The sequence below is a fragment of the Astyanax mexicanus genome, chromosome 3, assembly GCF_023375975.1.
Source record: "Astyanax mexicanus isolate ESR-SI-001 chromosome 3, AstMex3_surface, whole genome shotgun sequence".
Classification (NCBI taxonomy): Eukaryota; Metazoa; Chordata; class Actinopteri; order Characiformes; family Acestrorhamphidae; genus Astyanax; species Astyanax mexicanus.
This window is the reverse complement of record NC_064410.1, coordinates 61,361,168-61,385,284: the sequence shown is the minus strand read 5'-3', so window position 1 is coordinate 61,385,284 and position 24,117 is coordinate 61,361,168. Positions and strand designations below refer to the sequence as shown.

Below are 24,117 nucleotides of genomic sequence, written 5' to 3'. Positions count from 1 at the left end.
CTTTATCGCAAGTGAAGAATTTGGCACACTGCTTTGCCACAACGGATTTAAAAAAAAGGAGTCCTTCGAGCCGGATTTGAACCAGCGACCTAAGGATGACAATTTTAACACCTACAGTCCTCCGCTCTACCAACTGAGCTATCGAAGGAGCTCGGGCACCTCTGTTGATATGGAAATGTAATTGGTACATGTATGATGTAGTTTTTTTGCCATCAAGCAACTTAAACATTTAGAAACCTAGTTTTAATCCAAATTCTGAAGAATGCACACAATTCTTTGTCTGTCACAACTATCAACTAAGGAATCAGTGGCAGTAGAGTGCCTTGGGCAGCTCATTTTTTTCACAGCTCCACAATAGTTCACCTCCAGAAAGATGGGCCACATACTGTGGTCTAGAACAGTGTTGAAACAAAAAGAAACTGAGGCTTTTTGCCTGTGTCGCAATTAGGTGTTGGACCTTCCTTTTACTCCATGCCTGCTTGCATGTACGCAGCATGGGTAGGTCAGCCATTCTGAGCTTCAAAAAGTTTTTCGACAGTTAGTTCATCAGCTTGTTTCCCTGGTGGTCTAGTGGCTAGGATTCGGCGCTCTCACCGCCGCGGCCCGGGTTCGATTCCCGGTCAGGGAAGTCCTGTTTCAGCTGACGACGACCACAAGCTTTATCGCAAGTGAAGTATTTGGCACACTGCTTTGCCCCAACGGGTTTTAAAAAAAGGAGTCCTTCGAGCCGGATTTGAACCAGCGACCTAAGGATGACAATTTTAACACCTACAGTCCTCCGCTCTACCAACTGAGCTATCGAAGGAGCTTGGGCACCTCTGTTGATATGGAAACTTAATTGGTACATGTATGATGTAGTTTTTTTTGCCATCAAGCAACTTAAACATTTAGAAACCTGGTTTTAATCCAAATTCTGAAGAATGCACACAATTCTTTGTCTGTCACAACTATCAACTAAGGAATCAGTGGCAGTAGAGTGCCTTGGGCAGCTCATTTTTTTCACAGCTCCACAATAGTTCACCTCCAGAAAGATGGGCCACATACTGTGGTCTAGAACAGTGTTGAAACAAAAAGAAACTGAGGCTTTTTGCCTGTGTCGCATTTAGGTGTTGGACCTTCCTTTTACTCCATGCCTGCTTGCATGTACGCAGCATGGGTAGGTCAGCCATTCTGAGCTTCAAAAAGTTTTTCGACAGTCAGTTCATCAGCTTGTTTCCCTGGTGGTCTAGTGGCTAGGATTCGGCGCTCTCACCGCCGCGGCCAGGGTTCGATTCCCGGTCAGGGAAGTCCTGTTTTAGCTGACGACGACCACGAGCTTTATCGCAAGTAAAGTGTTTGGCACACTGCTTTGCCACAACGGGTTTCAAAAAAAGGAGTCCTTCGAGCCGGATTTGAACCAGCGACCTAAGGATGACAATTTTAACACCTACAGTCCTCCGCTCTACCAACTGAGCTATCGAAGGAGCTTGGGCACCTCTGTTGATATGGAAATGTAATTGGTACATGTATGATGTAGTTTTTTTGCCATCAAGCAACTTAAACATTTAGACACCTGGTTTTAATTCAAATTCTGAAGAATGCACACAAATCTTTGTCTGTCACAACTATCAACTAAGGAATCAGTGGCAGTAGAGTGCCTTGGGCAGCTCATTTTTTTCACAGCTCCACAATAGTTCACCTCCAGAAAGATGGGCCACATACTGTGGTCTAGAACAGTGTTGAAACAAAAAGAAATTGAGGCTTTTTGCCTGTGTCGCAATTAGGTGTTGGAATTTCCTTTTACTCCATGCCTGCTTGCATGTACGCAGCATGGGTAGGTCAGCCATTCTGAGCTTCAAAAAGTTTTTCGACAGTCAGTTCATCATCTTGTTTCCCTGGTGGTCTAGTGGCTAGGATTCGGCGCTCTCACCGCCGCGGCCCGGGTTCGATTCCCGGTCAGGGAAGTCCTGTTTTAGCTGACGACGACCACGAGCTTTATCGCAAGTGAAGTATTTGGCACACTGCTTTGCCACAACGGATTTTAAAAAAAGGAGTCCTTCGAGCCGGATTTGAACCAGCGACCTAAGGATGACAATTTTAACACCTACAGTCCTCCGCTCTACCAACTGAGCTATCGAAGGAGCTCGGGCACCTCTGTTGATATGGAAATGTAATTGGTACATGTATGATGTAGTTTTTTTGCCATCAAGCAACTTAAACATTTAGAAACCTAGTTTTAATCCAAATTCTGAAGAATGCACACAATTCTTTGTCTGTCACAACTATCAACTAAGGAATCAGTGGCAGTAGAGTGCCTTGGGCAGCTCATTTTTTTCACAGCTCCACAATAGTTCACCTCCAGAAAGATGGGCAACATACTGTGGTCTAGAACAGTGTTGAAACAAAAAGAAACTGAGGCTTTTTGCCTGTGTCGCAATTAGGTGTTGGACCTTCCTTTTACTCCATGCCTGCTTGCATGTACGCAGCATGGGTAGGTCAGCCATTCTGAGCTTCAAAAAGTTTTTCGACAGTCAGTTCATCAGCTTGTTTCCCTGGTGGTCTAGTGGCTAGGATTCGGCGCTCTCACCGCCGCGGCCCGGGTTCGATTACCGGTCAGGGAAGTCCTGTTTTAGCTGACGACGACCACGAGCTTTATCGCAAGTGAAGTATTTGGCACACTGCTTTGCCCCAACGGGTTTTAAAAAAAGGAGTCCTTCGAGCCGGATTTGAACCAGCGACCTAAGGATGACAATTTTAACACCTACAGTCCTCCGCTCTACCAACTGAGCTATCGAAGGAGCTCGGGCACCTCTGTTGATATGGAAATGTAATTGGTACATGTATGATGTAGTTTTTTTGCCATCAAGCAACTTAAACATTTAGAAACCTAGTTTTAATCCAAATTCTGAAGAATGCACACAATTCTTTGTCTGTCACAACTATCAACTAAGGAATCAGTGGCAGTAGAGTGCCTTGGGCAGCTCATTTTTTTCACAGCTCCACAATAGTTCACCTCCAGAAAGATGGGCCACATACTGTGGTCTAGAACAGTGTTGAAACAAAAAGAAACTGAGGCTTTTTGCCTGTGTCGCATTTAGGTGTTGGACCTTCCTTTTACTCCATGCCTGCTTGCATGTACGCAGCATGGGTAGGTCAGCCATTCTGAGCTTCAAAAAGTTTTTCGACAGTCAGTTCATCAGCTTGTTTCCCTGGTGGTCTAGTGGCTAGGATTCGGCGCTCTCACCGCCGCGGCCAGGGTTCGATTCCCGGTCAGGGAAGTCCTGTTTTAGCTGACGACGACCACGAGCTTTATCGCAAGTAAAGTGTTTGGCACACTGCTTTGCCACAACGGGTTTCAAAAAAAGGAGTCCTTCGAGCCGGATTTGAACCAGCGACCTAAGGATGACAATTTTAACACCTACAGTCCTCCGCTCTACCAACTGAGCTATCGAAGGAGCTTGGGCACCTCTGTTGATATGGAAATGTAATTGGTACATGTATGATGTAGTTTTTTTGCCATCAAGCAACTTAAACATTTAGACACCTGGTTTTAATTCAAATTCTGAAGAATGCACACAAATCTTTGTCTGTCACAACTATCAACTAAGGAATCAGTGGCAGTAGAGTGCCTTGGGCAGCTCATTTTTTTCACAGCTCCACAATAGTTCACCTCCAGAAAGATGGGCCACATACTGTGGTCTAGAACAGTGTTGAAACAAAAAGAAATTGAGGCTTTTTGCCTGTGTCGCAATTAGGTGTTGGAATTTCCTTTTACTCCATGCCTGCTTGCATGTACGCAGCATGGGTAGGTCAGCCATTCTGAGCTTCAAAAAGTTTTTCGACAGTCAGTTCATCATCTTGTTTCCCTGGTGGTCTAGTGGCTAGGATTCGGCGCTCTCACCGCCGCGGCCCGGGTTCGATTCCCGGTCAGGGAAGTCCTGTTTTAGCTGACGACGACCACGAGCTTTATCGCAAGTGAAGTATTTGGCACACTGCTTTGCCACAACGGATTTTAAAAAAAGGAGTCCTTCGAGCCGGATTTGAACCAGCGACCTAAGGATGACAATTTTAACACCTACAGTCCTCCGCTCTACCAACTGAGCTATCGAAGGAGCTCGGGCACCTCTGTTGATATGGAAATGTAATTGGTACATGTATGATGTAGTTTTTTTGCCATCAAGCAACTTAAACATTTAGAAACCTAGTTTTAATCCAAATTCTGAAGAATGCACACAATTCTTTGTCTGTCACAACTATCAACTAAGGAATCAGTGGCAGTAGAGTGCCTTGGGCAGCTCATTTTTTTCACAGCTCCACAATAGTTCACCTCCAGAAAGATGGGCCACATACTGTGGTCTAGAACAGTGTTGAAACAAAAAGAAACTGAGGCTTTTTGCCTGTGTCGCAATTAGGTGTTGGACCTTCCTTTTACTCCATGCCTGCTTGCATGTACGCAGCATGGGTAGGTCAGCCATTCTGAGCTTCAAAAAGTTTTTCGACAGTCAGTTCATCAGCTTGTTTCCCTGGTGGTCTAGTGGCTAGGATTCGGCGCTCTCACCGCCGCGGCCCGGGTTCGATTACCGGTCAGGGAAGTCCTGTTTTAGCTGACGACGACCACGAGCTTTATCGCAAGTGAAGTATTTGGCACACTGCTTTGCCCCAACGGGTTTTAAAAAAAGGAGTCCTTCGAGCCGGATTTGAACCAGCGACCTAAGGATGACAATTTTAACACCTACAGTCCTCCGCTCTACCAACTGAGCTATCGAAGGAGCTCGGGCACCTCTGTTGATATGGAAATGTAATTGGTACATGTATGATGTAGTTTTTTTGCCATCAAGCAACTTAAACATTTAGAAACCTAGTTTTAATCCAAATTCTGAAGAATGCACACAATTCTTTGTCTGTCACAACTATCAACTAAGGAATCAGTGGCAGTAGAGTGCCTTGGGCAGCTCATTTTTTTCACAGCTCCACAATAGTTCACCTCCAGAAAGATGGGCCACATACTGTGGTCTAGAACAGTGTTGAAACAAAAAGAAACTGAGGCTTTTTGCCTGTGTCGCAATTAGGTGTTGGACCTTCCTTTTACTCCATGCCTGCTTGCATGTACGCAGCATGGGTAGGTCAGCCATTCTGAGCTTCAAAAAGTTTTTCGACAGTCAGTTCATCAGCTTGTTTCCCTGGTGGTCTAGTGGCTAGGATTCGGCGCTCTCACCGCCGCGGCCCGGGTTCGATTCCCGGTCAGGGAAGTCCTGTTTTAGCTGACGACGACCACGAGCTTTATCGCAAGTGAAGCATTTGGCACACTGCTTTGCCCCAACGGGTTTTAAAAAAAGGAGTCCTTCGAGCCGGATTTGAACCAGCGACCTAAGGATGACAATTTTAACACCTACAGTCCTCCGCTCTACCAACTGAGCTATCGAAGGAGCTTGGGCACCTCTGTTGATATGGAAACTTAATTGGTACATGTATGATGTAGTTTTTTTTTGCCATCAAGCAACTTAAACATTTAGAAACCTGGTTTTAATCCAAATTCTGAAGAATGCACACAATTCTTTGTCTGTCACAACTATCAACTAAGGAATCAGTGGCAGTAGAGTGCCTTGGGCAGCTCATTTTTTTCACAGCTCCACAATAGTTCACCTCCAGAAAGATGGGCCACATACTGTGGTCTAGAACAGTGTTGAAACAAAAAGAAACTGAGGCTTTTTGCCTGTGTCGCATTTAGGTGTTGGACCTTCCTTTTACTCCATGCCTGCTTGCATGTACGGAGCATGGGTAGGTCAGCCATTCTGAGCTTCAAAAAGTTTTTCGACAGTCAGTTCATCAGCTTGTTTCCCTGGTGGTCTAGTGGCTAGGATTCGGCGCTCTCACCGCCGCGGCCCGGGTTCGATTCCCGGTCAGGGAAGTCCTGTTTTAGCTGACGACGACCACGAGCTTTATCGCAAGTGAAGTGTTTGGCACACTGCTTTGCCACAACGGGTTTCAAAAAAAGGAGTCCTTCGAGCCGGATTTGAACCAGCGACCTAAGGATGACAATTTTAACACCTACAGTCCTCCGCTCTACCAACTGAGCTATCGAAGGAGCTTGGGCACCTCTGTTGATATGGAAATGTAATTGGTACATGTATGATGTAGTTTTTTTGCCATCAAGCAACTTAAACATTTAGACACCTGGTTTTAATCCAAATTCTGAAGAATGCACACAAATCTTTGTCTGTCACAACTATCAACTAAGGAATCAGTGGCAGTAGAGTGCCTTGGGCAGCTCATTTTTTTCACAGCTCCACAATAGTTCACCTCCAGAAAGATGGGCCACATACTGTGGTCAAGAACAGTGTTGAAACAAAAAGAAATTGAGGCTTTTTGCCTGTGTCGCAATTAGGTGTTGGAATTTCCTTTTACTCCATGCCTGCTTGCATGTACGCAGCATGGGTAGGTCAGCCATTCTGAGCTTCAAAAAGTTTTTCGACAGTCAGTTCATCAGCTTGTTTCCCTGGTGGTCTAGTGGCTAGGATTTGGCGCTCTCACCGCCGCGGCCCGGGTTCGATTCCCGGTCAGGGAAGTCCTGTTTTAGCTGACGACGACCACGAGCTTTATCGCAAGTGAAGAATTTGGCACACTGCTTTGCCACAACGGATTTAAAAAAAAGGAGTCCTTCGAGCCGGATTTGAACCAGCGACCTAAGGATGACAATTTTAACACCTACAGTCCTCCGCTCTACCAACTGAGCTATCGAAGGAGCTCGGGCACCTCTGTTGATATGGAAATGTAATTGGTACATGTATGATGTAGTTTTTTTGCCATCAAGCAACTTAAACATTTAGAAACCTAGTTTTAATCCAAATTCTGAAGAATGCACACAATTCTTTGTCTGTCACAACTATCAACTAAGGAATCAGTGGCAGTAGAGTGCCTTGGGCAGCTCATTTTTTTCACAGCTCCACAATAGTTCACCTCCAGAAAGATGGGCCACATACTGTGGTCTAGAACAGTGTTGAAACAAAAAGAAACTGAGGCTTTTTGCCTGTGTCGCAATTAGGTGTTGGACCTTCCTTTTACTCCATGCCTGCTTTCATGTACGCAGCATGGGTAGGTCAGCCATTCTGAGCTTCAAAAAGTTTTTCGACAGTCAGTTCATCAGCTTGTTTCCCTGGTGGTCTAGTGGCTAGGATTCGGCGCTCTCACCGCCGCGGCCCGGGTTCGATTCCCGGTCAGGGAAGTCCTGTTTCAGCTGACGACGACCACAAGCTTTATCGCAAGTGAAGTATTTGGCACACTGCTTTGCCCCAACGGGTTTTAAAAAAAGGAGTCCTTCGAGCCGGATTTGAACCAGCGACCTAAGGATGACAATTTTAACACCTACAGTCCTCTGCTCTACCAACTGAGCTATCGAAGGAGCTTGGGCACCTCTGTTGATATGGAAACTTAATTGGTACATGTATGATGTAGTTTTTTTTGCCATCAAGCAACTTAAACATTTAGAAACCTGGTTTTAATCCAAATTCTGAAGAATGCACACAATTCTTTGTCTGTCACAACTATCAACTCAGGAATCAGTGGCAGTAGAGTGCCTTGGGCAGCTCATTTTTTTCACAGCTCCACAATAGTTCACCTCCAGAAAGATGGGCCACATACTGTGGTCTAGAACAGTGTTGAAACAAAAAGAAACTGAGGCTTTTTGCCTGTGTCGCATTTAGGTGTTGGACCTTCCTTTTACTCCATGCCTGCTTGCATGTACGCAGCATGGGTAGGTCAGCCATTCTGAGCTTCAAAAAGTTTTTCGACAGTCAGTTCATCAGCTTGTTTCCCTGGTGGTCTAGTGGCTAGGATTCGGCGCTCTCACCGCCGCGGCCAGGGTTCGATTCCCGGTCAGGGAAGTCCTGTTTTAGCTGACGACGACCACGAGCTTTATCGCAAGTAAAGTGTTTGGCACACTGCTTTGCCACAACGGGTTTCAAAAAAAGGAGTCCTTCGAGCCGGATTTGAACCAGCGACCTAAGGATGACAATTTTAACACCTACAGTCCTCCGCTCTACCAACTGAGCTATCGAAGGAGCTTGGGCACCTCTGTTGATATGGAAATGTAATTGGTACATGTATGATGTAGTTTTTTTGCCATCAAGCAACTTAAACATTTAGACACCTGGTTTTAATTCAAATTCTGAAGAATGCACACAAATCTTTGTCTGTCACAACTATCAACTAAGGAATCAGTGGCAGTAGAGTGCCTTGGGCAGCTCATTTTTTTCACAGCTCCACAATAGTTCACCTCCAGAAAGATGGGCCACATACTGTGGTCTAGAACAGTGTTGAAACAAAAAGAAATTGAGGCTTTTTGCCTGTGTCGCAATTAGGTGTTGGAATTTCCTTTTACTCCATGCCTGCTTGCATGTACGCAGCATGGGTAGGTCAGCCATTCTGAGCTTCAAAAAGTTTTTCGACAGTCAGTTCATCATCTTGTTTCCCTGGTGGTCTAGTGGCTAGGATTCGGCGCTCTCACCGCCGCGGCCCGGGTTCGATTCCCGGTCAGGGAAGTCCTGTTTTAGCTGACGACGACCACGAGCTTTATCGCAAGTGAAGTGTTTGGCACACTGCTTTGCCACAACGGATTTTAAAAAAAGGAGTCCTTCGAGCCGGATTTGAACCAGCGACCTAAGGATGACAATTTTAACACCTACAGTCCTCCGCTCTACCAACTGAGCTATCGAAGGAGCTCGGGCACCTCTGTTGATATGGAAATGTAATTGGTACATGTATGATGTAGTTTTTTTGCCATCAAGCAACTTAAACATTTAGAAACCTAGTTTTAATCCAAATTCTGAAGAATGCACACAATTCTTTGTCTGTCACAACTATCAACTAAGGAATCAGTGGCAGTAGAGTGCCTTGGGCAGCTCATTTTTTTCACAGCTCCACAATAGTTCACCTCCAGAAAGATGGGCCACATACTGTGGTCTAGAACAGTGTTGAAACAAAAAGAAACTGAGGCTTTTTGCCTGTGTCGCAATTAGGTGTTGGACCTTCCTTTTACTCCATGCCTGCTTGCATGTACGCAGCATGGGTAGGTCAGCCATTCTGAGCTTCAAAAAGTTTTTCGACAGTCAGTTCATCAGCTTGTTTCCCTGGTGGTCTAGTGGCTAGGATTCGGCGCTCTCACCGCCGCGGCCCGGGTTCGATTACCGGTCAGGGAAGTCCTGTTTTAGCTGACGACGACCACGAGCTTTATCGCAAGTGAAGTATTTGGCACACTGCTTTGCCCCAACGGGTTTTAAAAAAAGGAGTCCTTCGAGCCGGATTTGAACCAGCGACCTAAGGATGACAATTTTAACACCTACAGTCCTCCGCTCTACCAACTGAGCTATCGAAGGAGCTCGGGCACCTCTGTTGATATGGAAATGTAATTGGTACATGTATGATGTAGTTTTTTTGCCATCAAGCAACTTAAACATTTAGAAACCTAGTTTTAATCCAAATTCTGAAGAATGCACACAATTCTTTGTCTGTCACAACTATCAACTAAGGAATCAGTGGCAGTAGAGTGCCTTGGGCAGCTCATTTTTTTCACAGCTCCACAATAGTTCACCTCCAGAAAGATGGGCCACATACTGTGGTCTAGAACAGTGTTGAAACAAAAAGAAACTGAGGCTTTTTGCCTGTGTCGCAATTAGGTGTTGGACCTTCCTTTTACTCCATGCCTGCTTGCATGTACGCAGCATGGGTAGGTCAGCCATTCTGAGCTTCAAAAAGTTTTTCGACAGTCAGTTCATCAGCTTGTTTCCCTGGTGGTCTAGTGGCTAGGATTCGGCGCTCTCACCGCCGCGGCCCGGGTTCGATTCCCGGTCAGGGAAGTCCTGTTTTAGCTGACGACGACCACGAGCTTTATCGCAAGTGAAGTATTTGGCACACTGCTTTGCCCCAACGGGTTTTAAAAAAAGGAGTCCTTCGAGCCGGATTTGAACCAGCGACCTAAGGATGACAATTTTAACACCTACAGTCCTCCGCTCTACCAACTGAGCTATCGAAGGAGCTTGGGCACCTCTGTTGATATGGAAACTTAATTGGTACATGTATGATGTAGTTTTTTTTTGCCATCAAGCAACTTAAACATTTAGAAACCTGGTTTTAATCCAAATTCTGAAGAATGCACACAATTCTTTGTCTGTCACAACTATCAACTAAGGAATCAGTGGCAGTAGAGTGCCTTGGGCAGCTCATTTTTTTCACAGCTCCACAATAGTTCACCTCCAGAAAGATGGGCCACATACTGTGGTCTAGAACAGTGTTGAAACAAAAAGAAACTGAGGCTTTTTGCCTGTGTCGCATTTAGGTGTTGGACCTTCCTTTTACTCCATGCCTGCTTGCATGTACGCAGCATGGGTAGGTCAGCCATTCTGAGCTTCAAAAAGTTTTTCGACAGTCAGTTCATCAGCTTGTTTCCCTGGTGGTCTAGTGGCTAGGATTCGGCGCTCTCACCGCCGCGGCCCGGGTTCGATTCCCGGTCAGGGAAGTCCTGTTTTAGCTGACGACGACCACGAGCTTTATCGCAAGTGAAGTGTTTGGCACACTGCTTTGCCACAACGGGTTTCAAAAAAAGGAGTCCTTCGAGCCGGATTTGAACCAGCGACCTAAGGATGACAATTTTAACACCTACAGTCCTCCGCTCTACCAACTGAGCTATCGAAGGAGCTTGGGCACCTCTGTTGATATGGAAATGTAATTGGTACATGTATGATGTAGTTTTTTTGCCATCAAGCAACTTAAACATTTAGACACCTGGTTTTAATCCAAATTCTGAAGAATGCACACAAATCTTTGTCTGTCACAACTATCAACTAAGGAATCAGTGGCAGTAGAGTGCCTTGGGCAGCTCATTTTTTTCACAGCTCCACAATAGTTCACCTCCAGAAAGATGGGCCACATACTGTGGTCAAGAACAGTGTTGAAACAAAAAGAAATTGAGGCTTTTTGCCTGTGTCGCAATTAGGTGTTGGAATTTCCTTTTACTCCATGCCTGCTTGCATGTACGCAGCATGGGTAGGTCAGCCATTCTGAGCTTCAAAAAGTTTTTCGACAGTCAGTTCATCAGCTTGTTTCCCTGGTGGTCTAGTGGCTAGGATTCGGCGCTCTCACCGCCGCGGCCCGGGTTCGATTCCCGGTCAGGGAAGTCCTGTTTTAGCTGACGACGACCACGAGCTTTATCGCAAGTGAAGTATTTGGCACACTGCTTTGCCCCAACGGGTTTTAAAAAAAGGAGTCCTTCGAGCCGGATTTGAACCAGCGACCTAAGGATGACAATTTTAACACCTACAGTCCTCCGCTCTACCAACTGAGCTATCGAAGGAGCTTGGGCACCTCTGTTGATATGGAAACTTAATTGGTACATGTATGATGTAGTTTTTTTTGCCATCAAGCAACTTAAACATTTAGAAACCTGGTTTTAATCCAAATTCTGAAGAATGCACACAATTCTTTGTCTGTCACAACTATCAACTAAGGAATCAGTGGCAGTAGAGTGCCTTGGGCAGCTCATTTTTTTCACAGCTCCACAATAGTTCACCTCCAGAAAGATGGGCCACATACTGTGGTCAAGAACAGTGTTGAAACAAAAAGAAACTGAGGCTTTTTGCCTGTGTCGCAATTAGGTGTTGGACCTTCCTTTTACTCCATGCCTGCTTGCATGTACGCAGCATGGGTAGGTCAGCCATTCTGAGCTTCAAAAAGTTTTTCGACAGTCAGTTCATCAGCTTGTTTCCCTGGTGGTCTAGTGGCTAGGATTCGGCGCTCTCACCGCCGCGGCCCGGGTTCGATTCCCGGTCAGGGAAGTCCTGTTTTAGCTGACGACGACCACGAGCTTTATCGCAAGTGAAGTGTTTGGCACACTGCTTTGCCACAACGGGTTTCAAAAAAAGGAGTCCTTCGAGCCGGATTTGAACCAGCGACCTAAGGATGACAATTTTAACACCTACAGTCCTCCGCTCTACCAACTGAGCTATCGAAGGAGCTTGGGCACCTCTGTTGATATGGAAATGTAATTGGTACATGTATGATGTAGTTTTTTTGCCATCAAGCAACTTAAACATTTAGACACCTGGTTTTAATCCAAATTCTGAAGAATGCACACAAATCTTTGTCTGTCACAACTATCAACTAAGGAATCAGTGGCAGTAGAGTGCCTTGGGCAGCTCATTTTTTTCACAGCTCCACAATAGTTCACCTCCAGAAAGATGGGCCACATACTGTGGTCAAGAACAGTGTTGAAACAAAAAGAAACTGAGGCTTTTTGCCTGTGTCGCAATTAGGTGTTGGACCTTCCTTTTACTCCATGCCTGCTTGCATGTACGCAGCATGGGTAGGTCAGCCATTCTGAGCTTCAAAAAGTTTTTCGACAGTCAGTTCATCAGCTTGTTTCCCTGGTGGTCTAGTGGCTAGGATTCGGCGCTCTCACCGCCGCGGCCCGGGTTCGATTCCCGGTCAGGGAAGTCCTGTTTTAGCTGACGACGACCACGAGCTTTATCGCAAGTGAAGTATTTGGCACACTGCTTTGCCACAACGGATTTAAAAAAAAGGAGTCCTTCGAGCCGGATTTGAACCAGCGACCTAAGGATGACAATTTTAACACCTACAGTCCTCCGCTCTACCAACTGAGCTATCGAAGGAGCTTGGGCACCTCTGTTGATATGGAAATGTAATTGGTACATGTATGATGTAGTTTTTTTGCCATCAAGCAACTTAAACATTTAGACACCTGGTTTTAATCCAAATTCTGAAGAATGCACACAAATCTTTGTCTGTCACAACTATCAACTAAGGAATCAGTGGCAGTAGAGTGCCTTGGGCAGCTCATTTTTTTCACAGCTCCACAATAGTTCACCTCCAGAAAGATGGGCCACATACTGTGGTCAAGAACAGTGTTGAAACAAAAAGAAATTGAGGCTTTTTGCCTGTGTCGCAATTAGGTGTTGGAATTTCCTTTTACTCCATGCCTGCTTGCATGTACGCAGCATGGGTAGGTCAGCCATTCTGAGCTTCAAAAAGTTTTTCGACAGTCAGTTCATCAGCTTGTTTCCCTGGTGGTCTAGTGGCTAGGATTTGGCACTCTCACCGCCGCGGCCCGGGTTCGATTCCCGGTCAGGGAAGTCCTGTTTTAGCTGACGACGACCACGAGCTTTATCGCAAGTGAAGAATTTGGCACACTGCTTTGCCACAACGGATTTAAAAAAAAGGAGTCCTTCGAGCCGGATTTGAACCAGCGACCTAAGGATGACAATTTTAACACCTACAGTCCTCCGCTCTACCAACTGAGCTATCGAAGGAGCTCGGGCACCTCTGTTGATATGGAAATGTAATTGGTACATGTATGATGTAGTTTTTTTGCCATCAAGCAACTTAAACATTTAGAAACCTAGTTTTAATCCAAATTCTGAAGAATGCACACAATTCTTTGTCTGTCACAACTATCAACTAAGGAATCAGTGGCAGTAGAGTGCCTTGGGCAGCTCATTTTTTTCACAGCTCCACAATAGTTCACCTCCAGAAAGATGGGCCACATACTGTGGTCTAGAACAGTGTTGAAACAAAAAGAAACTGAGGCTTTTTGCCTGTGTCGCAATTAGGTGTTGGACCTTCCTTTTACTCCATGCCTGCTTTCATGTACGCAGCATGGGTAGGTCAGCCATTCTGAGCTTCAAAAAGTTTTTCGACAGTCAGTTCATCAGCTTGTTTCCCTGGTGGTCTAGTGGCTAGGATTCGGCGCTCTCACCGCCGCGGCCCGGGTTCGATTCCCGGTCAGGGAAGTCCTGTTTCAGCTGACGACGACCACAAGCTTTATCGCAAGTGAAGTATTTGGCACACTGCTTTGCCCCAACGGGTTTTAAAAAAAGGAGTCCTTCGAGCCGGATTTGAACCAGCGACCTAAGGATGACAATTTTAACACCTACAGTCCTCCGCTCTACCAACTGAGCTATCGAAGGAGCTTGGGCACCTCTGTTGATATGGAAACTTAATTGGTACATGTATGATGTAGTTTTTTTTGCCATCAAGCAACTTAAACATTTAGAAACCTGGTTTTAATCCAAATTCTGAAGAATGCACACAATTCTTTGTCTGTCACAACTATCAACTAAGGAATCAGTGGCAGTAGAGTGCCTTGGGCAGCTCATTTTTTTCACAGCTCCACAATAGTTCACCTCCAGAAAGATGGGCCACATACTGTGGTCTAGAACAGTGTTGAAACAAAAAGAAACTGAGGCTTTTTGCCTGTGTCGCATTTAGGTGTTGGACCTTCCTTTTACTCCATGCCTGCTTGCATGTACGCAGCATGGGTAGGTCAGCCATTCTGAGCTTCAAAATGTTTTTCGACAGTCAGTTCATCAGCTTGTTTCCCTGGTGGTCTAGTGGCTAGGATTCGGCGCTCTCACCGCCGCGGCCAGGGTTCGATTCCCGGTCAGGGAAGTCCTGTTTTAGCTGACGACGACCACGAGCTTTATCGCAAGTAAAGTGTTTGGCACACTGCTTTGCCACAACGGGTTTCAAAAAAAGGAGTCCTTCGAGCCAGATTTGAACCAGCGACCTAAGGATGACAATTTTAACACCTACAGTCCTCCGCTCTACCAACTGAGCTATCGAAGGAGCTTGGGCACCTCTGTTGATATGGAAATGTAATTGGTACATGTATGATGTAGTTTTTTTGCCATCAAGCAACTTAAACATTTAGACACCTGGTTTTAATTCAAATTCTGAAGAATGCACACAAATCTTTGTCTGTCACAACTATCAACTAAGGAATCAGTGGCAGTAGAGTGCCTTGGGCAGCTCATTTTTTTCACAGCTCCACAATAGTTCACCTCCAGAAAGATGGGCCACATACTGTGGTCTAGAACAGTGTTGAAACAAAAAGAAATTGAGGCTTTTTGCCTGTGTCGCAATTAGGTGTTGGAATTTCCTTTTACTCCATGCCTGCTTGCATGTACGCAGCATGGGTAGGTCAGCCATTCTGAGCTTCAAAAAGTTTTTCGACAGTCAGTTCATCATCTTGTTTCCCTGGTGGTCTAGTGGCTAGGATTCGGCGCTCTCACCGCCGCGGCCCGGGTTCGATTCCCGGTCAGGGAAGTCCTGTTTTAGCTGACGACGACCACGAGCTTTATCGCAAGTGAAGTATTTGGCACACTGCTTTGCCACAACGGATTTTAAAAAAAGGAGTCCTTCGAGCCGGATTTGAACCAGCGACCTAAGGATGACAATTTTAACACCTACAGTCCTCCGCTCTACCAACTGAGCTATCGAAGGAGCTCGGGCACCTCTGTTGATATGGAAATGTAATTGGTACATGTATGATGTAGTTTTTTTGCCATCAAGCAACTTAAACATTTAGAAACCTAGTTTTAATCCAAATTCTGAAGAATGCACACAATTCTTTGTCTGTCACAACTATCAACTAAGGAATCAGTGGCAGTAGAGTGCCTTGGGCAGCTCATTTTTTTCACAGCTCCACAATAGTTCACCTCCAGAAAGATGGGCCACATACTGTGGTCTAGAACAGTGTTGAAACAAAAAGAAACTGAGGCTTTTTGCCTGTGTCGCAATTAGGTGTTGGACCTTCCTTTTACTCCATGCCTGCTTGCATGTACGCAGCATGGGTAGGTCAGCCATTCTGAGCTTCAAAAAGTTTTTCGACAGTCAGTTCATCAGCTTGTTTCCCTGGTGGTCTAGTGGCTAGGATTCGGCGCTCTCACCGCCGCGGCCCGGGTTCGATTACCGGTCAGGGAAGTCCTGTTTTAGCTGACGACGACCACGAGCTTTATCGCAAGTGAAGTATTTGGCACACTGCTTTGCCCCAACGGGTTTTAAAAAAAGGAGTCCTTCGAGCCGGATTTGAACCAGCGACCTAAGGATGACAATTTTAACACCTACAGTCCTCCGCTCTACCAACTGAGCTATCGAAGGAGCTCGGGCACCTCTGTTGATATGGAAATGTAATTGGTACATGTATGATGTAGTTTTTTTGCCATCAAGCAACTTAAACATTTAGAAACCTAGTTTTAATCCAAATTCTGAAGAATGCACACAATTCTTTGTCTGTCACAACTATCAACTAAGGAATCAGTGGCAGTAGAGTGCCTTGGGCAGCTCATTTTTTTCACAGCTCCACAATAGTTCACCTCCAGAAAGATGGGCCACATACTGTGGTCTAGAACAGTGTTGAAACAAAAAGAAACTGAGGCTTTTTGCCTGTGTCGCAATTAGGTGTTGGACCTTCCTTTTACTCCATGCCTGCTTGCATGTACGCAGCATGGGTAGGTCAGCCATTCTGAGCTTCAAAAAGTTTTTCGACAGTCAGTTCATCAGCTTGTTTCCCTGGTGGTCTAGTGGCTAGGATTCGGCGCTCTCACCGCCGCGGCCCGGGTTCGATTCCCGGTCAGGGAAGTCCTGTTTTAGCTGACGACGACCACGAGCTTTATCGCAAGTGAAGTATTTGGCACACTGCTTTGCCCCAACGGGTTTTAAAAAAAGGAGTCCTTCGAGCCGGATTTGAACCAGCGACCTAAGGATGACAATTTTAACACCTACAGTCCTCCGCTCTACCAACTGAGCTATCGAAGGAGCTTGGGCACCTCTGTTGATATGGAAACTTAATTGGTACATGTATGATGTAGTTTTTTTTTGCCATCAAGCAACTTAAACATTTAGAAACCTGGTTTAAATCCAAATTCTGAAGAATGCACACAATTCTTTGTCTGTCACAACTATCAACTAAGGAATCAGTGGCAGTAGAGTGCCTTGGGCAGCTCATTTTTTTCACAGCTCCACAATAGTTCACCTCCAGAAAGATGGGCCACATACTGTGGTCTAGAACAGTGTTGAAACAAAAAGAAACTGAGGCTTTTTGCCTGTGTCGCATTTAGGTGTTGGACCTTCCTTTTACTCCATGCCTGCTTGCATGTACGCAGCATGGGTAGGTCAGCCATTCTGAGCTTCAAAAAGTTTTTCGACAGTCAGTTCATCAGCTTGTTTCCCTGGTGGTCTAGTGGCTAGGATTCAGCGCTCTCACCGCCGCGGCCCGGGTTCGATTCCCGGTCAGGGAAGTCCTGTTTTAGCTGACGACGACCACGAGCTTTATCGCAAGTGAAGTGTTTGGCACACTGCTTTGCCACAACGGGTTTCAAAAAAAGGAGTCCTTCGAGCCGGATTTGAACCAGCGACCTAAGGATGACAATTTTAACACCTACAGTCCTCCGCTCTACCAACTGAGCTATCGAAGGAGCTTGGGCACCTCTGTTGATATGGAAATGTAATTGGTACATGTATGATGTAGTTTTTTTGCCATCAAGCAACTTAAACATTTAGACACCTGGTTTTAATCCAAATTCTGAAGAATGCACACAAATCTTTGTCTGTCACAACTATCAACTAAGGAATCAGTGGCAGTAGAGTGCCTTGGGCAGCTCATTTTTTTCACAGCTCCACAATAGTTCACCTCCAGAAAGATGGGCCACATACTGTGGTCAAGAACAGTGTTGAAACAAAAAGAAACTGAGGCTTTTTGCCTGTGTCGCAATTAGGTGTTGGAATTTCCTTTTACTCCATGCCTGCTTGCATGTACGCAGCATGGGTAGGTCAGCCATTCTGAGCTTCAAAAAGTTTTTCGACAGTCAGTTCATCAGCTTGTTTCCCTGGTGGTCTAGTGGCTAGGATTCGGCGCTCTCACCGCCGCGGCCCGGGTTCGATTCCCGGTCAGGGAAGTCCTGTTTTAGCTGACGACGACCACGAGCTTTATCGCAAGTGAAGTGTTTGGCACACTGCTTTGCCACAACGGATTTAAAAAAAAGGAGTCCTTCGAGCCGGATTTGAACCAGCGACCTAAGGATGACAATTTTAACACCTACAGTCCTCCGCTCTACCAACTGAGCTATCGAAGGAGCTCGGGCACCTCTGTTGATATGGAAATGTAATTGGTACATGTATGATGTAGTTTTTTTGCCATCAAGCAACTTAAACATTTAGAAACCTAGTTTTAATCCAAATTCTGAAGAATGCACACAATTCTTTGTCTGTCACAACTATCAACTAAGGAATCAGTGGCAGTAGAGTGCCTTGGGCAGCTCATTTTTTTCACAGCTCCACAATAGTTCACCTCCAGAAAGATGGGCCACATACTGTGGTCTAGAACAGTGTTGAAACAAAAAGAAACTGAGGCTTTTTGCCTGTGTCGCAATTAGGTGTTGGACCTTCCTTTTACTCCATGCCTGCTTGCATGTACGCAGCATGGGTAGGTCAGCCATTGTGAGCTTCAAAAAGTTTTTCGACAGTCAGTTCATCAGCTTGTTTCCCTGGTGGTCTAGTGGCTAGGATTCGGCGCTCTCACCGCCGCGGCCCGGGTTCGATTCCCGGTCAGGGAAGTCCTGTTTTAGCTGACGACGACCACGAGCTTTATCGCAAGTGAAGTATTTGGCACACTGCTTTGCCCCAACGGGTTTTAAAAAAAGGAGTCCTTCGAGCCGGATTTGAACCAGCGACCTAAGGATGACAATTTTAACACCTACAGTCCTCCGCTCTACCAACTGAGCTTTCGAAGGAGCTTGGGCACGTCTGTTGATATGGAAATGTAATTGGTACATGTATGATGTAGTTTTTTTTGCCATCAAGCAACTTAAACATTTAGAAACCTGGTTTTAATCCAAATTCTGAAGAATGCACACAATTTTTTGTCTGTCACAACTATCAACTAAGGAATCAGTGGCAGTAGAGTGCCTTGGGCAGCTCATTTTTTTCACAGCTCCACAATAGTTCACCTCCAGAAAGATGGGCCACATACTGTGGTCTAGAACAGTGTTGAAACAAAAAGAAACTGAGGCTTTTTGCCTGTGTCGCATTTAGGTGTTGGACCTTCCTTTTACTCCATGCCTGCTTGCATGTACGCAGCATGGGTAGGTCAGTCATTCTGAGCTTCAAAAAGTTTTTCGACAGTCAGTTCATCAGCTTGTTTCCCTGGTGGTCTAGTGGCTAGGATTCGGCGCTCTCACCGCCGCGGCCCGGGTTCGATTCCCGGTCAGGGAAGTCCTGTTTTAGCTGACGACGACCACGAGCTTTATCGCAAGTGAAGTGTTTGGCACACTGCTTTGCCACAACGGGTTTCAAAAAAAGGAGCCCTTCGAGCCAGTTTTGAACCAGCGACCTAAGGATGACAATTTTAACACCTACAGTCCTCCGCTCTACCAACTGAGCTATCGAAGGAGCTTGGGCACCTCTATTGATATGGAAATGTAATTGGTACATGTATGATGTAGTTTTTTTGCCATCAAGCAACTTAAACATTTAGACACCTGGTTTTAATCCAAATTCTGAAGAATGCACACAAATCTTTGTCTGTCACAACTATCAACTAAGGAATCAGTGGCATTAGAGTGCCTTGGGCAGCTCATTTTCTTCACAGCTCCACAATAGTTCACCTCCAGAAAGATGGGCCACATACTGTGGTCAAGAACAGTGTTGAAACAAAAAGAAACTGAGGCTTTTTGCCTGTGTCGCAATTAGGTGTTGGACCTTCCTTTTACTCCATGCCTGCTTGCATGTACGCAGCATGGGTAGGTCAGCCATTCTGAGCTTCAAAAAGTTTTTCGACAGTCAGTTCATCAGCTTGTTTCCCTGGTGGTCTAGTGGCTAGGATTCGGCGCTCTCACCGCCGCGGCCCGGGTTCGATTCCCGGTCATGGAAGTCCTGTTTTAGCTGACGACGACCACGAGCTTTATCGCAAGTGAAGTATTTGGCACCCTGCTTTGCCACAACGGATTTTTAAAAAAGGAGTCCTTCGAGCCGGATTTGAACCAGCGACCTAAGGATGACAATTTTAACACCTACAGTCCTCCGCTCTACCAACTGAGCTATCGAAGGAGCTCGGGCACCTCTGTTGATATGGAAATGTAATTGGTACATGTATGATGTAGTTTTTTTGCCGTCAAGCAACTTAAACATTTAGAAACCTAGTTTTAATCCAAATTCTGAAGAATGCACACAATTCTTTGTCTGTCACAACTATCAACTAAGGAATCAGTGGCAGTAGAGTGCCTTGGGCAGCTCATTTTTTTCACAGCTCCACAATAGTTCACCTCCAGAAAGATGGGCCACATACTGTGGTCTAGAACAGTGTTGAAACAAAAAGAAACTGAGGCTTTTTGCCTGTGTCGCAATTAGGTGTTGGACCTTCCTTTTACTCCATGCCTGCTTGCATGTACGCAGCATGGGTAGGTCAGCCATTGTGAGCTTCAAAAAGTTTTTCGACAGTCAGTTCATCAGCTTGTTTCCCTGGTGGTCTAGTGGCTAGGATTCGGCGCTCTCACCGCCGCGGCCCGGGTTCGATTCCCGGTCAGGGAAGTCCTGTTTTAGCTGACGACGACCACGAGCTTTATCGCAAGTGAAGTATTTGGCACACTGCTTTGCCACAACGGATTTTAAAAAAAGGAGTCCTTCGAGCCGGATTTGAACCAGCGACCTAAGGATGACAATTTTAACACCTACAGTCCTCCGCTCTACCAACTGAGCTATCGAAGGAGCTCGGGCACCTCTGTTGATATGGAAATGTAATTGGTACATGTATGATGTAGTTTTTTTGCCATCAAGCAACTTAAACATTTAGAAACCTAGTTTTAATCCAAATTCTGAAGAATGCACACAATTCTTTGTCTGTCACAACTATCAACTAAGGAATCAGTGGCAGTAGAGTGCCTTGGGCAGCTCATTTTTTTCACAGCTCCACAATAGTTCACCTCCAGAAAGATGGGCCACATACTGTGGTCTAGAACAGTGTTGAAACAAAAAGAAACTGAGGCTTTTTGCCTGTGTCGCAATTAGGTGTTGGACCTTCCTTTTACTCCATGCCTGCTTGCATGTACGCAGCATGGGTAGGTCAGCCATTCTGAGCTTCAAAAAGTTTTTCGACAGTCAGTTCATCAGCTTGTTTCCCTGGTGGTCTAGTGGCTAGGATTCGGCGCTCTCACCGCCGCGGCCCGGGTTCAATTCCCGGTCAGGGAAGTCCTGTTTTAGCTGACGACGACCTCGAGCTTTATCGCAAGTGAAGTATTTGGCACACTGCTTTGCCCCAACGGGTTTTAAAAAAAGGAGTCCTTCGAGCCGGATTTGAACCAGCGACCTAAGGATGACAATTTTAACACCTACAGTCCTCCGCTCTACCAACTGAGCTATCGAAGGAGCTCGGGCACCTCTGTTGATATGGAAATGTAATTGGTACATGTATGATGTAGTTTTTTGCCATCAAGCAACTTAAACATTTAGAAACCTAGTTTTAATCCAAATTCTGAAGAATGCACACAATTCTTTGTCTGTCACAACTATCAACTAAGGAATCAGTGGCAGTAGAGTGCCTTGGGCAGCTCATTTTTTTCACAGCTCCACAATAGTTCACCTCCAGAAAGATGGGCCACATACTGTGGTCTAGAACAGTGTTGAAACAAAAAGAAACTGAGGCTTTTTGCCTGTGTCGCAATTAGGTGTTGGACCTTCCTTTTACTCCATGCCTGCTTGCATGTACGCAGCATGGGTAGGTCAGCCATTCTGAGCTTCAAAAAGTTTTTCGACAGTCAGTTCATCAGCTTGTTTCCCTGGTGGTCTAGTGGCTAGGATTCGGCGCTCTCACCGCCGCGGCCCGGGTTCGATTCCCGGTCAGGGAAGTCCTGTTTTAGCTGACGACGACCACAAGCTTTATCGCAAGTGAAGTATTTGGCACACTGCTTTGCCCCAACGGGTTTTAAAAAAAGGAGTCCTTCGAGCCGGATTTGAACCAGCGACCTAAGGATGACAATTTTAACACCTACAGTCCTCCGCTCTACCAACTGAGCTATCGAAGGAGCTTGGGCACCTCTGTTGATATGGAAACTTAATTGGTACATGTATGATGTAGTTTTTTTTGCCATCAAGCAACTTAAACATTTAGAAACCTGGTTTTAATCCAAATTCTGAAGAATGCACACAATTCTTTGTCTGTCACAACTATCAACTAAGGAATCAGTGGCAGTAGAGTGCCTTGGGCAGCTCATTTTTTTCACAGCTCCACAATAGTTCACCTCCAGAAAGATGGGCCACATACTGTGGTCTAGAACAGTGTTGAAACAAAAAGAAACTGAGGCTTTTTGCCTGTGTCGCATTTAGGTGTTGGACCTTCCTTTTACTCCATGCCTGCTTGCATGTACGCAGCATGGGTAGGTCAGCCATTCTGAGCTTCAAAAAGTTTTTCGACAGTCAGTTCATCAGCTTGTTTCCCTGGTGGTCTAGTGGCTAGGATTCGGCGCTCTCACCGCCGCGGCCCGGGTTCGATTCCCGGTCAGGGAAGTCCTGTTTTAGCTGACGACGACCACGAGCTTTATCGCAAGTGAAGTATTTGGCACACTGCTTTGCCCCAACGGGTTTTAAAAAAAGGAGTCCTTCGAGCCGGATTTGAACCAGCGACCTAAGGATGACAATTTTAACACCTACAGTCCTCCGCTCTACCAACTGAGCTATCGAAGGAGCTTGGGCACCTCTGTTGATATGGAAACGTAATTGGTACATGTATGATGTAGTTTTTTTTGCCATCAAGCAACTTAAACATTTAGAAACCTGGTTTTAATCCAAATTCTGAAGAATGCACACAATTCTTTGTCTGTCACAACTATCAACTAAGGAATCAGTGGCAGTAGAGTGCCTTGGGCAGCTCATTTTTTTCACAGCTCCACAATATTTCACCTCCAGAAAGATGGGCCACATACTGTGGTCTAGAACAGTGTTGAAACAAAAAGAAACTGAGGCTTTTTGCCTGTGTCGCATTTAGGTGTTGGACCTTCCTTTTACTCCATGCCTGCTTGCATGTACGCAGCATGGGTAGGTCAGTCATTCTGAGCTTCAAAAAGTTTTTCGACAGTCAGTTCATCAGCTTGTTTCCCTGGTGGTCTAGTGGCTAGGATTCGGCGCTCTCACCGCCGCGGCCCGGGTTCGATTCCCGGTCAGGGAAGTCCTGTTTTAGCTGACGACGACCACGAGCTTTATCGCAAGTGAAGTATTTGGCACCCTGCTTTGCCACAACGGATTTTTAAAAAAGGAGTCCTTCGAGCCGGATTTGAACCAGCGACCTAAGGATGACAATTTTAACACCTACAGTCCTCCGCTCTACCAACTGAGCTATCGAAGGAGCTCGGGCACCTCTGTTGATATGGAAATGTAATTGGTACATGTATGATGTAGTTTTTTTGCCATCAAGCAACTTAAACATTTAGAAACCTAGTTTTAATCCAAATTCTGAAGAATGCACACAATTCTTTGTCTGTCACAACTATCAACTAAGGAATCAGTGGCAGTAGAGTGCCTTGGGCAGCTCATTTTTTTCACAGCTCCACAATAGTTCACCTCCAGAAAGATGGGCCACATACTGTGGTCTAGAACAGTGTTGAAACAAAAAGAAACTGAGGCTTTTTGCCTGTGTCGCAATTAGGTGTTGGACCTTCCTTTTACTCCATGCCTGCTTGCATGTACGCAGCATGGGTAGGTCAGCCATTGTGAGCTTCAAAAAGTTTTTCGACAGTCAGTTCATCAGCTTGTTTCCCTGGTGGTCTAGTGGCTAGGATTCGACGCTCTCACCGCCGCGGCCCGGGTTCGATTCCCGGTCAGGGAAGTCCTGTTTTAGCTGACGACGACCACGAGCTTTATCGCAAGTGAAGTATTTGGCACACTGCTTTGCCCCAACGGGTTTTAAAAAAAGGAGTCCTTCGAGCCGGATTTGAACCAGCGACCTAAGGATGACAATTTTAACACCTACAGTCCTCCGCTCTACCAACTGAGCTATCGAAGGAGCTTGGGCACCTCTGTTGTTATGGAAATGTAATTGGTACATGTATGATGTAGTTTTTTTTTGCCATCAAGCAACTTAAACATTTAGAAACCTGGTTTTAATCCAAATTCTGAAGAATGCACACAATTCTTTGTCTGTCACAACTATCAACTAAGGAATCAGTGGCAGTAGAGTGCCTTGGGCAGCTCATTTTTTTCACAGCTCCACAATAGTTCACCTCCAGAAAGATGGGCCACATACTGTGGTCTAGAACAGTGTTGAAACAAAAAGAAACTGAGGCTTTTTGCCTGTGTCGCATTTAGGTG

General features: G+C 45.6%; 1 long non-coding RNA gene and 73 other non-coding genes across 74 annotated transcripts in view; 37 read left to right on the top strand and 37 right to left on the bottom strand.

Annotated features, from left to right (window-relative positions):
• LOC125799400 (uncharacterized) overlaps positions 1-24,117 on the top strand; it is a 199,720-nt gene that overhangs the window by 119,904 nt on the left and 55,699 nt on the right. The gene's annotated exons all lie outside the window — the stretch shown is intronic.
• trnay-gua (transfer RNA tyrosine (anticodon GUA)) lies at positions 62-148 on the bottom strand. Its single transcript is given in 2 exon segments — positions 62-97; positions 112-148. It is a non-coding gene; the product is annotated as a tRNA-Tyr (tRNA).
• Positions 557-628, top strand: trnae-cuc (transfer RNA glutamic acid (anticodon CUC)). The gene has a single exon. It is a non-coding gene; the product is annotated as a tRNA-Glu (tRNA).
• Positions 719-805, bottom strand: trnay-gua (transfer RNA tyrosine (anticodon GUA)). Its single transcript is given in 2 exon segments — positions 719-754; positions 769-805. It is a non-coding gene; the product is annotated as a tRNA-Tyr (tRNA).
• Positions 1,215-1,286, top strand: trnae-cuc (transfer RNA glutamic acid (anticodon CUC)). Its single transcript has one exon. It is a non-coding gene; the product is annotated as a tRNA-Glu (tRNA).
• trnay-gua (transfer RNA tyrosine (anticodon GUA)) lies at positions 1,377-1,463 on the bottom strand. Its single transcript is given in 2 exon segments — positions 1,377-1,412; positions 1,427-1,463. It is a non-coding gene; the product is annotated as a tRNA-Tyr (tRNA).
• On the top strand, positions 1,872-1,943 carry trnae-cuc (transfer RNA glutamic acid (anticodon CUC)). Its single transcript has one exon. It is a non-coding gene; the product is annotated as a tRNA-Glu (tRNA).
• trnay-gua (transfer RNA tyrosine (anticodon GUA)) lies at positions 2,034-2,120 on the bottom strand. The gene is given in 2 exon segments: positions 2,034-2,069; positions 2,084-2,120. It is a non-coding gene; the product is annotated as a tRNA-Tyr (tRNA).
• On the top strand, positions 2,529-2,600 carry trnae-cuc (transfer RNA glutamic acid (anticodon CUC)). The gene has a single exon. It is a non-coding gene; the product is annotated as a tRNA-Glu (tRNA).
• trnay-gua (transfer RNA tyrosine (anticodon GUA)) lies at positions 2,691-2,777 on the bottom strand. Its single transcript is given in 2 exon segments — positions 2,691-2,726; positions 2,741-2,777. It is a non-coding gene; the product is annotated as a tRNA-Tyr (tRNA).
• trnae-cuc (transfer RNA glutamic acid (anticodon CUC)) lies at positions 3,186-3,257 on the top strand. The gene has a single exon. It is a non-coding gene; the product is annotated as a tRNA-Glu (tRNA).
• On the bottom strand, positions 3,348-3,434 carry trnay-gua (transfer RNA tyrosine (anticodon GUA)). The gene is given in 2 exon segments: positions 3,348-3,383; positions 3,398-3,434. It is a non-coding gene; the product is annotated as a tRNA-Tyr (tRNA).
• On the top strand, positions 3,843-3,914 carry trnae-cuc (transfer RNA glutamic acid (anticodon CUC)). The gene has a single exon. It is a non-coding gene; the product is annotated as a tRNA-Glu (tRNA).
• Positions 4,005-4,091, bottom strand: trnay-gua (transfer RNA tyrosine (anticodon GUA)). Its single transcript is given in 2 exon segments — positions 4,005-4,040; positions 4,055-4,091. It is a non-coding gene; the product is annotated as a tRNA-Tyr (tRNA).
• On the top strand, positions 4,500-4,571 carry trnae-cuc (transfer RNA glutamic acid (anticodon CUC)). Its single transcript has one exon. It is a non-coding gene; the product is annotated as a tRNA-Glu (tRNA).
• Positions 4,662-4,748, bottom strand: trnay-gua (transfer RNA tyrosine (anticodon GUA)). Its single transcript is given in 2 exon segments — positions 4,662-4,697; positions 4,712-4,748. It is a non-coding gene; the product is annotated as a tRNA-Tyr (tRNA).
• Positions 5,157-5,228, top strand: trnae-cuc (transfer RNA glutamic acid (anticodon CUC)). The gene has a single exon. It is a non-coding gene; the product is annotated as a tRNA-Glu (tRNA).
• trnay-gua (transfer RNA tyrosine (anticodon GUA)) lies at positions 5,319-5,405 on the bottom strand. Its single transcript is given in 2 exon segments — positions 5,319-5,354; positions 5,369-5,405. It is a non-coding gene; the product is annotated as a tRNA-Tyr (tRNA).
• On the top strand, positions 5,816-5,887 carry trnae-cuc (transfer RNA glutamic acid (anticodon CUC)). The gene has a single exon. It is a non-coding gene; the product is annotated as a tRNA-Glu (tRNA).
• On the bottom strand, positions 5,978-6,064 carry trnay-gua (transfer RNA tyrosine (anticodon GUA)). Its single transcript is given in 2 exon segments — positions 5,978-6,013; positions 6,028-6,064. It is a non-coding gene; the product is annotated as a tRNA-Tyr (tRNA).
• Positions 6,473-6,544, top strand: trnae-cuc (transfer RNA glutamic acid (anticodon CUC)). Its single transcript has one exon. It is a non-coding gene; the product is annotated as a tRNA-Glu (tRNA).
• trnay-gua (transfer RNA tyrosine (anticodon GUA)) lies at positions 6,635-6,721 on the bottom strand. Its single transcript is given in 2 exon segments — positions 6,635-6,670; positions 6,685-6,721. It is a non-coding gene; the product is annotated as a tRNA-Tyr (tRNA).
• Positions 7,130-7,201, top strand: trnae-cuc (transfer RNA glutamic acid (anticodon CUC)). Its single transcript has one exon. It is a non-coding gene; the product is annotated as a tRNA-Glu (tRNA).
• trnay-gua (transfer RNA tyrosine (anticodon GUA)) lies at positions 7,292-7,378 on the bottom strand. The gene is given in 2 exon segments: positions 7,292-7,327; positions 7,342-7,378. It is a non-coding gene; the product is annotated as a tRNA-Tyr (tRNA).
• Positions 7,788-7,859, top strand: trnae-cuc (transfer RNA glutamic acid (anticodon CUC)). The gene has a single exon. It is a non-coding gene; the product is annotated as a tRNA-Glu (tRNA).
• trnay-gua (transfer RNA tyrosine (anticodon GUA)) lies at positions 7,950-8,036 on the bottom strand. The gene is given in 2 exon segments: positions 7,950-7,985; positions 8,000-8,036. It is a non-coding gene; the product is annotated as a tRNA-Tyr (tRNA).
• On the top strand, positions 8,445-8,516 carry trnae-cuc (transfer RNA glutamic acid (anticodon CUC)). The gene has a single exon. It is a non-coding gene; the product is annotated as a tRNA-Glu (tRNA).
• On the bottom strand, positions 8,607-8,693 carry trnay-gua (transfer RNA tyrosine (anticodon GUA)). The gene is given in 2 exon segments: positions 8,607-8,642; positions 8,657-8,693. It is a non-coding gene; the product is annotated as a tRNA-Tyr (tRNA).
• Positions 9,102-9,173, top strand: trnae-cuc (transfer RNA glutamic acid (anticodon CUC)). Its single transcript has one exon. It is a non-coding gene; the product is annotated as a tRNA-Glu (tRNA).
• trnay-gua (transfer RNA tyrosine (anticodon GUA)) lies at positions 9,264-9,350 on the bottom strand. The gene is given in 2 exon segments: positions 9,264-9,299; positions 9,314-9,350. It is a non-coding gene; the product is annotated as a tRNA-Tyr (tRNA).
• trnae-cuc (transfer RNA glutamic acid (anticodon CUC)) lies at positions 9,759-9,830 on the top strand. The gene has a single exon. It is a non-coding gene; the product is annotated as a tRNA-Glu (tRNA).
• On the bottom strand, positions 9,921-10,007 carry trnay-gua (transfer RNA tyrosine (anticodon GUA)). The gene is given in 2 exon segments: positions 9,921-9,956; positions 9,971-10,007. It is a non-coding gene; the product is annotated as a tRNA-Tyr (tRNA).
• trnae-cuc (transfer RNA glutamic acid (anticodon CUC)) lies at positions 10,418-10,489 on the top strand. The gene has a single exon. It is a non-coding gene; the product is annotated as a tRNA-Glu (tRNA).
• On the bottom strand, positions 10,580-10,666 carry trnay-gua (transfer RNA tyrosine (anticodon GUA)). Its single transcript is given in 2 exon segments — positions 10,580-10,615; positions 10,630-10,666. It is a non-coding gene; the product is annotated as a tRNA-Tyr (tRNA).
• On the top strand, positions 11,075-11,146 carry trnae-cuc (transfer RNA glutamic acid (anticodon CUC)). The gene has a single exon. It is a non-coding gene; the product is annotated as a tRNA-Glu (tRNA).
• trnay-gua (transfer RNA tyrosine (anticodon GUA)) lies at positions 11,237-11,323 on the bottom strand. Its single transcript is given in 2 exon segments — positions 11,237-11,272; positions 11,287-11,323. It is a non-coding gene; the product is annotated as a tRNA-Tyr (tRNA).
• On the top strand, positions 11,733-11,804 carry trnae-cuc (transfer RNA glutamic acid (anticodon CUC)). Its single transcript has one exon. It is a non-coding gene; the product is annotated as a tRNA-Glu (tRNA).
• On the bottom strand, positions 11,895-11,981 carry trnay-gua (transfer RNA tyrosine (anticodon GUA)). Its single transcript is given in 2 exon segments — positions 11,895-11,930; positions 11,945-11,981. It is a non-coding gene; the product is annotated as a tRNA-Tyr (tRNA).
• On the top strand, positions 12,390-12,461 carry trnae-cuc (transfer RNA glutamic acid (anticodon CUC)). The gene has a single exon. It is a non-coding gene; the product is annotated as a tRNA-Glu (tRNA).
• trnay-gua (transfer RNA tyrosine (anticodon GUA)) lies at positions 12,552-12,638 on the bottom strand. Its single transcript is given in 2 exon segments — positions 12,552-12,587; positions 12,602-12,638. It is a non-coding gene; the product is annotated as a tRNA-Tyr (tRNA).
• trnae-cuc (transfer RNA glutamic acid (anticodon CUC)) lies at positions 13,047-13,118 on the top strand. Its single transcript has one exon. It is a non-coding gene; the product is annotated as a tRNA-Glu (tRNA).
• On the bottom strand, positions 13,209-13,295 carry trnay-gua (transfer RNA tyrosine (anticodon GUA)). The gene is given in 2 exon segments: positions 13,209-13,244; positions 13,259-13,295. It is a non-coding gene; the product is annotated as a tRNA-Tyr (tRNA).
• On the top strand, positions 13,704-13,775 carry trnae-cuc (transfer RNA glutamic acid (anticodon CUC)). The gene has a single exon. It is a non-coding gene; the product is annotated as a tRNA-Glu (tRNA).
• On the bottom strand, positions 13,866-13,952 carry trnay-gua (transfer RNA tyrosine (anticodon GUA)). Its single transcript is given in 2 exon segments — positions 13,866-13,901; positions 13,916-13,952. It is a non-coding gene; the product is annotated as a tRNA-Tyr (tRNA).
• trnae-cuc (transfer RNA glutamic acid (anticodon CUC)) lies at positions 14,362-14,433 on the top strand. Its single transcript has one exon. It is a non-coding gene; the product is annotated as a tRNA-Glu (tRNA).
• trnay-gua (transfer RNA tyrosine (anticodon GUA)) lies at positions 14,524-14,610 on the bottom strand. Its single transcript is given in 2 exon segments — positions 14,524-14,559; positions 14,574-14,610. It is a non-coding gene; the product is annotated as a tRNA-Tyr (tRNA).
• Positions 15,019-15,090, top strand: trnae-cuc (transfer RNA glutamic acid (anticodon CUC)). The gene has a single exon. It is a non-coding gene; the product is annotated as a tRNA-Glu (tRNA).
• trnay-gua (transfer RNA tyrosine (anticodon GUA)) lies at positions 15,181-15,267 on the bottom strand. Its single transcript is given in 2 exon segments — positions 15,181-15,216; positions 15,231-15,267. It is a non-coding gene; the product is annotated as a tRNA-Tyr (tRNA).
• On the top strand, positions 15,676-15,747 carry trnae-cuc (transfer RNA glutamic acid (anticodon CUC)). Its single transcript has one exon. It is a non-coding gene; the product is annotated as a tRNA-Glu (tRNA).
• Positions 15,838-15,924, bottom strand: trnay-gua (transfer RNA tyrosine (anticodon GUA)). The gene is given in 2 exon segments: positions 15,838-15,873; positions 15,888-15,924. It is a non-coding gene; the product is annotated as a tRNA-Tyr (tRNA).
• Positions 16,333-16,404, top strand: trnae-cuc (transfer RNA glutamic acid (anticodon CUC)). The gene has a single exon. It is a non-coding gene; the product is annotated as a tRNA-Glu (tRNA).
• Positions 16,495-16,581, bottom strand: trnay-gua (transfer RNA tyrosine (anticodon GUA)). Its single transcript is given in 2 exon segments — positions 16,495-16,530; positions 16,545-16,581. It is a non-coding gene; the product is annotated as a tRNA-Tyr (tRNA).
• trnae-cuc (transfer RNA glutamic acid (anticodon CUC)) lies at positions 16,992-17,063 on the top strand. Its single transcript has one exon. It is a non-coding gene; the product is annotated as a tRNA-Glu (tRNA).
• Positions 17,154-17,240, bottom strand: trnay-gua (transfer RNA tyrosine (anticodon GUA)). The gene is given in 2 exon segments: positions 17,154-17,189; positions 17,204-17,240. It is a non-coding gene; the product is annotated as a tRNA-Tyr (tRNA).
• trnae-cuc (transfer RNA glutamic acid (anticodon CUC)) lies at positions 17,649-17,720 on the top strand. The gene has a single exon. It is a non-coding gene; the product is annotated as a tRNA-Glu (tRNA).
• trnay-gua (transfer RNA tyrosine (anticodon GUA)) lies at positions 17,811-17,897 on the bottom strand. The gene is given in 2 exon segments: positions 17,811-17,846; positions 17,861-17,897. It is a non-coding gene; the product is annotated as a tRNA-Tyr (tRNA).
• trnae-cuc (transfer RNA glutamic acid (anticodon CUC)) lies at positions 18,306-18,377 on the top strand. Its single transcript has one exon. It is a non-coding gene; the product is annotated as a tRNA-Glu (tRNA).
• On the bottom strand, positions 18,468-18,554 carry trnay-gua (transfer RNA tyrosine (anticodon GUA)). Its single transcript is given in 2 exon segments — positions 18,468-18,503; positions 18,518-18,554. It is a non-coding gene; the product is annotated as a tRNA-Tyr (tRNA).
• trnae-cuc (transfer RNA glutamic acid (anticodon CUC)) lies at positions 18,964-19,035 on the top strand. Its single transcript has one exon. It is a non-coding gene; the product is annotated as a tRNA-Glu (tRNA).
• On the bottom strand, positions 19,126-19,212 carry trnay-gua (transfer RNA tyrosine (anticodon GUA)). Its single transcript is given in 2 exon segments — positions 19,126-19,161; positions 19,176-19,212. It is a non-coding gene; the product is annotated as a tRNA-Tyr (tRNA).
• On the top strand, positions 19,621-19,692 carry trnae-cuc (transfer RNA glutamic acid (anticodon CUC)). Its single transcript has one exon. It is a non-coding gene; the product is annotated as a tRNA-Glu (tRNA).
• Positions 19,783-19,869, bottom strand: trnay-gua (transfer RNA tyrosine (anticodon GUA)). The gene is given in 2 exon segments: positions 19,783-19,818; positions 19,833-19,869. It is a non-coding gene; the product is annotated as a tRNA-Tyr (tRNA).
• trnae-cuc (transfer RNA glutamic acid (anticodon CUC)) lies at positions 20,278-20,349 on the top strand. The gene has a single exon. It is a non-coding gene; the product is annotated as a tRNA-Glu (tRNA).
• On the bottom strand, positions 20,440-20,526 carry trnay-gua (transfer RNA tyrosine (anticodon GUA)). Its single transcript is given in 2 exon segments — positions 20,440-20,475; positions 20,490-20,526. It is a non-coding gene; the product is annotated as a tRNA-Tyr (tRNA).
• Positions 20,935-21,006, top strand: trnae-cuc (transfer RNA glutamic acid (anticodon CUC)). Its single transcript has one exon. It is a non-coding gene; the product is annotated as a tRNA-Glu (tRNA).
• trnay-gua (transfer RNA tyrosine (anticodon GUA)) lies at positions 21,097-21,183 on the bottom strand. The gene is given in 2 exon segments: positions 21,097-21,132; positions 21,147-21,183. It is a non-coding gene; the product is annotated as a tRNA-Tyr (tRNA).
• trnae-cuc (transfer RNA glutamic acid (anticodon CUC)) lies at positions 21,591-21,662 on the top strand. Its single transcript has one exon. It is a non-coding gene; the product is annotated as a tRNA-Glu (tRNA).
• trnay-gua (transfer RNA tyrosine (anticodon GUA)) lies at positions 21,753-21,839 on the bottom strand. Its single transcript is given in 2 exon segments — positions 21,753-21,788; positions 21,803-21,839. It is a non-coding gene; the product is annotated as a tRNA-Tyr (tRNA).
• trnae-cuc (transfer RNA glutamic acid (anticodon CUC)) lies at positions 22,249-22,320 on the top strand. The gene has a single exon. It is a non-coding gene; the product is annotated as a tRNA-Glu (tRNA).
• trnay-gua (transfer RNA tyrosine (anticodon GUA)) lies at positions 22,411-22,497 on the bottom strand. The gene is given in 2 exon segments: positions 22,411-22,446; positions 22,461-22,497. It is a non-coding gene; the product is annotated as a tRNA-Tyr (tRNA).
• trnae-cuc (transfer RNA glutamic acid (anticodon CUC)) lies at positions 22,907-22,978 on the top strand. Its single transcript has one exon. It is a non-coding gene; the product is annotated as a tRNA-Glu (tRNA).
• trnay-gua (transfer RNA tyrosine (anticodon GUA)) lies at positions 23,069-23,155 on the bottom strand. Its single transcript is given in 2 exon segments — positions 23,069-23,104; positions 23,119-23,155. It is a non-coding gene; the product is annotated as a tRNA-Tyr (tRNA).
• trnae-cuc (transfer RNA glutamic acid (anticodon CUC)) lies at positions 23,564-23,635 on the top strand. The gene has a single exon. It is a non-coding gene; the product is annotated as a tRNA-Glu (tRNA).
• trnay-gua (transfer RNA tyrosine (anticodon GUA)) lies at positions 23,726-23,812 on the bottom strand. The gene is given in 2 exon segments: positions 23,726-23,761; positions 23,776-23,812. It is a non-coding gene; the product is annotated as a tRNA-Tyr (tRNA).